Below are 10,475 nucleotides of genomic sequence, written 5' to 3'. Positions count from 1 at the left end.
ATATAAGGAAACATGAAATATTTTAAGGATGTTGTAATCAGACACCAACATAAAGCAGCACCCGAAATAAATTTTCAAGTACTTTAAATCTTCTGATATTAAAGTGTGAAGTATCTAATAGGCAACATATGGCCGTGTATCAAACATGTGTAAAAGGCTTTTAAAAATCTGTGATATTGAATAGGAAAGTGAAGTCAAGAATATAAACTTTGCTTACCATAAAAACTAATAAAAACAAATAGAATTAGGCTTGGAGAGGCAATGCTACATTTCGAAATGGTATACATTTGATTGGAGGTTTTCCTTAAATATGCTTTGAATAACAATTGCCACACTCGTGAAGGATATCCACTTATTAATTTTGCAGTTGTTTTTTTTCTATCATCTTCTAAACTTAAAAAATCCTTTCTTTTCGATTCCTTCACAATATTCCCAATGTTTGGTTTGTGTTTATTTTACTTTAACTACTAAATTATTCAAGCTGTTTATATGTAGTCACCTAAAAATAGAGAATCGTGTTTTCTTTTGTTTTTAGGTGTATAAGAATATAAGTTTGGTTTTCTAAAATAATAAACGTGGTTTTTCATCATGCCTGGCGAAAATTGCACCGGATAAATTGCATCGGGAAATATGCCACCGGAAAAATGCCACCGGAAAAATTGCACTGGAAAAATGGCAAAGGTGAATAAGTAGGTAAAAATGGCATTTTTACAACGGATGAGTAGGACGGTTTGAGAAATGCGGGCTAAGTCCCCATTCTTCCATTGAAAAATAGGTCTAACCCCCCTTAGTTTTCTTTGGAAAAAGTCAGCTTGGTTAGGTTCAAATTCTGTAGAATCACCGAAAAATTATTATAACGTTTTATTTAAGAATTATTTTATCATAAATATTTATGTATAAAAAAATCTAAATAAAATTTTACCCTGCCATATTTAACTAAATTCAATTTATTTCTTACGTCTTGAACATGGAAACTTAATTTAAAGATTTCATCGTTGGCGGTCACTGTTTTTAATTTTTTGTCAACAAAAACAATTTTTACTTATTAAAAAACATGTTATTATACAAAAAGTGGCTAAATTGAATTACAAACTTATATTTACAAATAATTAATTAAAAAGAGGGTATTGAATACGCAATGTTGTGTTTGTTTACAATACTTAAAACGTTTATTCGGTTCGAAAAACAAGTACTAGCGAGCGGTACATGGACATAAGAAAAAAGTGACCGTCACAGTAGGGTCATATCTTTCGAGTCTCGATAATGATGTAAAAATAAATGAGAAAACTAATTACTGGTAGAAATCCACCCAATAAATATTACTGCCCTTGATGAATAATGACATTATTATTATTTAAAAAAAAACACCCTTAACATTAAGATTATCCCCGAGTGGCCCTTGGGCTTGATAAATGGTGAACTCCATGTCAAAAAAAAAGAGAGAGAGGCTCATTCTTAACTATTCTGTACTTTCACGTAATATATAGATACACATGTGAAATTGAAACTCTTGCCGGAAGTTATGCTATTGATGAAGTTTAATATCAGGAAAAGGGTTTGACCAAACACCGTTTGCCATATACTTTGAATAGGTTACTGTTCTGGTTTGCCAATATTTATGAATTTATCATTGCTTTTATTTTTGTTTGTGTTTGTTTATTTTTTCCCCAATTCGCAATTATAACTGTGTTTTTTTTGTGTGTGAAAGAAAATAATATATTATTAGAAGTTGCAAGAGATTGAATGATGATCACCGAATGTTTCACACTCCCATTGTTATCGAAATCGGTAAAATCAAAAATTTTATAATCAAATGGATTGGTTGCCTGTTCCAGTTGGAGACTCATCGCGTGCATCGAGAGGAAGTTTCACATGCTTTAATGCAGCGACTTTGTCCACAATACATTGTAAACTCCCTTGCAAAATGGAGACCCTAATATTGATTTAATACTATGATTCTTAAATTTAACTTTAAAACGCAAAAGTCAAGTATCATTGTTCAATTGTTCTTTAAAAAGAACATTCATTCTAGACGCGCATTTATTATATCAAAGAACCTACTGTTGATTTCATATGTCTGGCTTTCCGCCGGTTGTTTGATATTGGCTTTGCTAATATTATAAATTATGATGAACAGTCAAATGAATAGAGAAAGAGGGTGGATATAACAGCAATAGAGCTTTATAGTCTTTACCTCTACTTCTTTAGATACTTTGCACACTGGCTTGCTAAAAGAATCGGTCCAACTAAGAGAACGCATTTTCAGTTTTACGTTGATCGTGATTAGCCCCTATTTAAAAAGAAACTAACTCCACTGGAACCTATGAACGTCCTTGCGTGCTGGCGTTCGTAAAATGAATCACGGTTTATTTTACGTTATCTTCCCCTCTAAATACTATTGCTTTATTTTCCGTCAAGTTTTTTTATTATTACCTACGAAAGTAATATTTCATTTTGGAATGCGAATTTAGCTGAAAGTGTTAATCTACAAATCTGTAATAATCATCATCATTATTATTATTATTATTATTATTATTATTATTATTATTTGCACCTCTCTTTTTTACAGAAAAGCAAATACATTGTATAATACACCAACCTTTTATAATAAAAATAAAAGCTTAACACCATCCATAGAGAGACGGCAAAGACTTTTCCTTTTGAATATCAACCGTCGACTATTATCAATTGTTTATGAAAACTTCATATAGCATTTTGTACCGAAAAACTGATACAATTTGGCTTTGCTATAAAATCAAAATAATTTTTTTGTTGTCTTATATCAATCACGAGGAAAGGATTTGTAAAAAATATGCACGAAAATTAGTTGGGGGTTTTGTTTAAATATTAATAAATTTTAATAGAATCGGAATCAGAAATCGGATCGGAATCGGACATTAAGAATAGAATTTTATCGTAATCGGGAAAAATTTTGGAATCATCACATCACTGATATATATATATATATATATATATATATATATATATATATATATATATATATGTGTGTGTGTGTGTGTGTGTGCGTGTGTGTGTGTGTGTGTGTTTCTATTAGAATGCCGATATATTTCTATTATTAGAATAATTCTTTTTTTCTTATTTAATACGATATATATATATATATATACATATATAATATATATATGTATATATATATATGTATGTATATATATATATATATATATATATATGTATATATATATAATGTTAAAAGTCCACTGCTAGGATCGTAATTTAAAGATTATGAGGGTTTTTTGAAGTATGAAAAACGATGCCAGTAACGTTTTGTATTTAATATTTTTATTGTTATTTTTTTATATTTCAAGCGGACCTCCGCTCTTGGTCACAAAAAAGTATCGAAATGAAAAAGAAAAAGAAACTGTTGAAATGTGGAGATTTGAAGCGTGGACAGTTCTTTCAACGGCTTTTTCTTAATCATTTCGATACTTTTTTGTGACCAAGGGCGGAGGTCCGCTTGAAATATAAAAAATAACAATAAAAGTATTAAATACAAAAAGTAACATCGTTTTTCATGCTTCAAAAACCCTCATAAACTTTTCATCACTACACACACACACACACATATATATATGTATATATATATATATATGTATATATATATATATGCATATATATATATGCATATATATATGTATATATATGTATATATATATATGTATATAATTTTTCTGTGTTACATTGAAAATATATCAATGGCAGACTATATTTTCATATTTAACGAACTAATGTTAAAACATAAATTTGCAATTCGAATGAGGTATTCTTTACAATTATTCTGAAACCCAAGTTTTCATGAGGATGCATTCATTAGAGAATTGACGAAGCCAACACAAATTTGTGTTTCATATTTAATTGCTAGATTTATAGATATGTTCCTTAAAATGTTGCTAAAAATATGAACGCCTTTTCGACTTCCTTATCTCAGAAAACTACTTTATTATTGAAATGTTTATGCATATATATATATATATATATATATATATATATATATATATATATATATATATATGTGGGTGTGTGTGTGTGTGTGTGTGTTTGTGTGTTTTTGTGTATGTGTGCATGAGCTGGAAGAGGAAGTTGTTGCGAAATACTTACTTTGTTATTTTAAAAGATGTATATTCAAAGAAGTTTTCGATATAATAGCTTTAGTTGATATATCATTTGTTTGCCCTCAACGTGTGCGTCTCAAATAGCTTCGGACAACTGAGTCTCGCTCCCGTTTCTCTCTTGTGGCTAAGCTACTAACCATGGAGAAATCGTTTTCACTAACTAAGAGTAAAGGACAAGCTAGGATCTGGCGCCTTAAAAGTAATCATTTCGCGCAAGTTGTTCGCGTTGAATTTGGATGGTAACCAACCTAGGAGAGTACAACTCTAATTCAATACCTCCGCTGCCTAGCAGGATTACCTTATCAGTGGAAAACACTAAGGATAGAAACACCAACAGAAAATCCGGAGAGCAGTCCTAAAGCGGCTAGACTCTTTTTTTTCATCACCTGCAAATCTTTCTCCGCATTTAGAGCCAAACTGTAGCGACTCTGTATTTCTCTTGAACCCCCTTGCTTCGTGGAGAGCGGGTGCTGCACGGACAACAGCTATTCTGTAATATCACACTGTCAAAACGCTGTAGCTCCACTTCACCAGAACTATTCCATCGGCTCCTGAGGTGGACGGATGCCGACGAATTCTAACGTTTTAATATTGTTAGGTTTTAATAGGATTTTATTCAACTTAAAATTTAATATTTATTTAAAAAAGTTCACTAAAAATGTTTTATTGAACACATTGATCCATTTATATAGATATTACAGAAAAGAGTTTTGCAATTTTATAATGGGACAGGATGACTTGTGGTAAATGACATGCAGCAACATATATTATACAAAGTATATAAAAAATACGACTGTCTTTTCCAAAGTAAGGCTTCCTATTTTCTAATTAAAAAACTAAAACGTTGAAAAAGCTCGTGAGAAAAAAGCTATACTAGGAAAACAAACAACTTTTGGTGCGTCACTATCATTTGAGGCATCATTTGTAAAAGTCGGAGCGCCCTCTATCACTCACATCAGCATTGATACTCTGAAATAGTTGGACCCATCTCCATACTTTGCCGACATCTACTGCATTATGTTCGTAAATTTAAGACAGTCGACGGTGTATGTTGATCGATTATTTTTTGTCTGCATGAAGGAATATAATGACGCCTCATTGCTTCTGACGCACGTCTATAACAGGGGTCGTATTCTGTGAGTCTCACACTGTCGATATCTGTAATACAGAAATGACAGTTTCGAGTCGTGTATGCATTAGGTTGGTTATAAGACCACTGTAAGACATTGCTTTTTAAAATGTTCCTTATAATCTACTTTATCATACTTGGTATTTTATTATTGGTGTCTGTATTTTTTATTATTGGTCTCTGTGGTATTATGGAACCCCAGCACCATATACTGTATAATAGAGTACCAGCACCATACCGCGATATGTATTTGGAACGAAGGATTCAGCCTGATATGTATACGTGTCACTAAATGTCTATGATGGTTCTTCACTATATGCACCCAAAGTTGTGTTGTTGCTCTCTATTTATGTTCTAATGCTATGATCGCCTATATGTCCATATGCGTGGCATACATGTATTTTGGACTTGCCTTAGTCTCATGCGTCCTTGATCTTGTCCACCTGGAATTCATATTGTACTTGGAGGGGAGGCTGGGGCCAGTTTGGGCGAATATTCATTCACTTCCGAGAACGCTATTTGGTTTTATATAGTTTTTATTCACTTTCCAGGCGTCGATCGCAGAAGAATGGAAAGCGAATATATTTGCTTGCGTGGTTAATTCTAGGTCTCCGATAAGACATCCCTCTACCTGGTAAAGGCAGCGGGGGGGGAACTGTCCTGGTAAACCATCTGCCCTGCTCAACGTCCAAATTCCAACTCCCATGTAATTCTCCAGCTAACCTGATCACGTGGTAACATACACGTAGATCCGATCAGCTGATCAGATGATTCCGGTAAACTTGTCATATGGTATGATTTTATTATATTTTGAGAGTTTTTATTAACATTCTTCATATTCATCTAATGTTTATCTCTCCAGTTAGATAAATAGATAGAGAGATAGATAGATCGATACGGATAGACACAGAAATAGATAGATAACTAGATCGATGGATATGTCGATAATGCGCATAGATAAATAGATAGATTGATAAATAACTTACAAATACTTTCTTGTGTTCAACCTACTACATAACATTTGTACAGAATGATTTTAAATTCCAATGATTCTGTTTCAATTCGACAACCAAAATATATCTGCATCTTATATTTATCAGAATGATAATGGGAAGAAGAGCTAACTAACCGGAAAATTTTGAGCTCGAATCTAACATACTTTCTTGTTTTTCCTAGCAACAAATATTATATCGGTTGTGACACTACACCTATTTGTTCGTCTTTGGTTAGTGATAATGAAATTATTCTACACTTTGGCATTGTTCACCCTTTTTTTTCATACAAAATACTCATTTCTAGAGAATGTTGGATTGCCCACTGTATTTAAAATAAACCCAAGTCAATAAATACAAAATTTTCACCCATAATTGTTATTTTAATAATATTTATATTTTAACAATCAATTTTTTTTCATTAATTTAAAAATATTTATCTCGCTGTATTATACTGATATATTTTACAATGAAAGTTACATATCATTTCCTATCATTTTATATAGCGTTAACATGTCTGCAACGATAGATAACGTGAGATCGACAGCTGATGTATTAACAGTCATATATGAAAGGATTAGTGAATCTCTCGAAATATACTTAATTTCTAGAGCAATAGCTCTTGGCATATTTACGGAGTTTGACAGAGTATGGCGGAAATGTATAGTTTAACCATTATTGTTATTTTTATTTTAATAATTTATGTAAACTGTCACGTTCTCTCATTAATTTAAGATTAATCATCCCACTGCCTTATACTTATATATTTAAAACTGACTATATATGTATATATATATATATATATATATATATATATATATATATATATATATATACACACATATGATATTCAAAAAAAAAAATATTTTTAAAACAGTAATCTACGCACAACTTTCATTAACTCTCATCAGCGTAGCTCAACTGTTTCTAGGGATCGAACTTAAGACTATATTTCCGCAGTCCGGCGCCCCAACCGTCAGGCCACGAAACCCTGATGAATTTACTGTTTATTTTTATCGCTTATTTATTTAGATTTGTTGTTGTTGGTGTTGTTATTGTTGTTTCAAACGATAGATTCGGTTAATAATGGCGTCGCCTCGAAGCTAGATTTTAGAAAGATGCCTTAATATATATATATATATATATATATATATATATATATATATATATATATATATTATAACTAGATATATTTCCTACCATTTTACAGCCGTTAAAGGTTCCGTAATGACAGCTAACGTGATCCATGAAAAATATTGATGTATTTTTGCAAATATAATCCAATCTCTGTAATAGCAGCCGTTCAAATAATAATCACATAAAAATATGTCGTTTCGTGCCTTTGAATGACAGCTGGTTCTTACATCAGGTTGTATTTCATATTCTTATCCCTCGATAAAATGTAATACGATTTCCAAACAAACAATTACTTGAAATAATGCGTGTCAAAATCAATTCTATCATAGAAAGCGGTTATAATAAGCTTTGCAAACACACTACAGTTTATCGATAATAAGACAGCGCCTATAATAATGTAGCGTGAGTAATTACCAGGTTATATGTTTTCTGAATGAACATCTTTGAAAGAAAAACAATTTAAATAAAGGAAAATATAAGCATAGGTGCTGACTACTTGATAAATGAAATAATTATTGCCGGCATGGCTGGATTACATTAAAAACATTATATACTGTATTTTTTCAGTTGGTGAAGAAAATTTGTATGCAAATTGCCGACTCGGTAGGTGGTACATTTATTTATTTTTAAGTAACACTTTTATTTAATACTCTGAACATAGTGTGTCTTTTAAACTTTGATAATAATACAAAAATGGTTATGACATATATATATGCATATATATGTATATATATGCATATATATATATATACGTATATATATGCATATATATGTATATATATGCATATATATATACGTATATATATATGCATATATATGTATATATATGCATATATATACGCATATATATATATATATATATATATATATATATATATATATATATATATATATATATATGACTACTTCATTTAATCACATGATTAAACATACGAAAATATTAGTTTATGCATACATTTTGAGTATTTATTCAACGGTGCTCAATAGACAGATAAAGCTATGTAGTAAGCTATAAAATTAAATATGGCAATAAAACTACAAACATTATTCCGCGTTTCATTCTCGTGGGCATTCATCAGGCGTATTCCTGACGTTTTCGTCAGGCATCACCCTGGCGAATTCTCACGAGGATGAAATGCCGAATAGTCTGTGTAGCACTTTTGCCATATGTATATATATATATATATATATATATATATATATATATATATATATATATATATATATATATATATATATATATATGTGTGTGTGTGTGTGTGTGTGTATGTATGTGTGTGTGTGTTTGTGCGTGAGAGAGAGAAAGAGAGAGATGAAGAGATAGATAGAGATGGTATTACTTTGCATTCTGTGTTTTCCATTTTTTTTTCATGATTATTGTGTTCGGGGATGCATCAGATATAACATAGACACCATTATCAATCACATATTCTAATTTTCATTAGGAGAGTTTTTGTAAGAGAAGAGGGAATAGAAGGAAAAGCAGCAGCAGCAGTAGTAGTAGTAGTAGTAGTAGTTTAGTAGTAATGATGGAAAACCCGTAGAAATCCTAGGATATTTCAAAATGTCATCCCTCATTCCAGTATTAAACTTATTATATAAGTAAACAAACACATATTATTTTATATATTAATCAACATAGTAATTCTCTTCAATTTTATGTTACATTAATTACAATTGTAATACTAATTCTATCATCCGTTAAGAACACATAAACACAAAAACACGCACAGACACACACACACACACACGTATATATAGCGCATATGAAAACCCATCTAAACACTAATTCTATACATTTTATTATATAACTTACTACATAAACATCTTTGCTTTTTGGTCAAGATCAAAGTGTAGTATCTGTTCTTCAGATGCTGCACTTCCATTTCTTGTTCTCTTTCGGTGGAGGAGAAATCCTTCACGACTGAGGCAATTTTTATTTTTGTACCTTTTCTCCACGTTAAAAAACGACCCTGGTGTCTAACTCTGTCCCGTGGGGAGGCATAGTAAATAGGTACTACATAAACATCCATATACATACATCATCATAGATATTCATGAATTGCTTAATATACACACTGTCCTGTTTACGATGTTTTGTAACTTACGATACACATAGACAGACACGAACAGAGACACACGCACGCATATATATATATATATGTGTGTGTGTGTGTGTGTGTGTATCTGTGTGTGCGCGCGCGTGTGTATGTGTGTGTGGGTGTGCAGTATGAAGTATTATGAGACGCGGCTGCATGTATATGTCTTTTGGAACCTGAGTTTTTCCACGTACGAAGGTCTCATGTTCAGATGTATTATTTTTATTCCACTCCCACGCTTTTTTATAAAGATTAATAAAAATGTATTTTTTAACTGCAAAATAGTACTTGTCTGCGGCACAATAATTTGACCCAGTTTGGATACACAAGTCAATATCGGTAATGTCTATTCTGTTAGTTTAATTCTTTTTGCTGTTGTTGTTTACAAGGCTTCGTATTCTATTCACTATTTCAGATTTATTCACACACATGAATTTGATGTAACCATAAAATGAAAAAAAAAACAACACCTATATAACACGTTTGCAATTTTACCGAGCACCAAGAACACATAGCTTCAAAATAACAAATATCATTAGGGAGATGATTTAGTTCCCATTTAAAACTAGCGTAGCCCACTAAATCCCTCTTCAGGACAGTCTTAAAATCTATTTTGAAAATCAAAATTATGGATATTGTAAATATCATGACCTCTAGAATAAATATGCTATTGTGATAACTGAAATGATTCTAGATAGTGTAAGATAGAGTATTACCACAACTTCCAATTTCACACACATTTGATGGTACTGTGCCTAATTTGTGAAAATATGCTATATATTTTATCCAATAAATAATTCAAAGTGTAGTATCTGTTCTGATATTACACTTTATCCTTTATGTCCTCTGCCACTGACAGAAAAATCCTTCTAGACTGAAACAAGTTTCATTGCCGTTTCAATCCAGAGTATCCCTTTTGGGAGAGTTGGATTCCCTATATTAAAAACCGACCTTGTGTCTAACACTATCTTCGGGTAGGGAACGACAA

General features: G+C 31.3%; 1 pseudogene; it reads left to right on the top strand.

Annotated features, from left to right (window-relative positions):
* Nucleotides 1-9,207: 9,207 nt before the first annotated feature.
* Nucleotides 9,208-9,434, top strand: LOC145247714 (U2 spliceosomal RNA; annotated as a pseudogene).
* The last annotated feature ends 1,041 nt before the right edge of the window (nucleotides 9,435-10,475 follow it).

Source organism: Euprymna scolopes, chromosome 25 (assembly GCF_053919585.1).
Source record: "Euprymna scolopes isolate OS-2025 chromosome 25, ASM5391958v1, whole genome shotgun sequence".
Lineage (NCBI taxonomy): Eukaryota > Metazoa > Mollusca > Cephalopoda > Sepiida > Sepiolidae > Euprymna > Euprymna scolopes.
The sequence above is the reverse complement of the archived record's forward strand: the minus strand, read 5'-3'. Positions and strand labels throughout refer to the sequence as shown.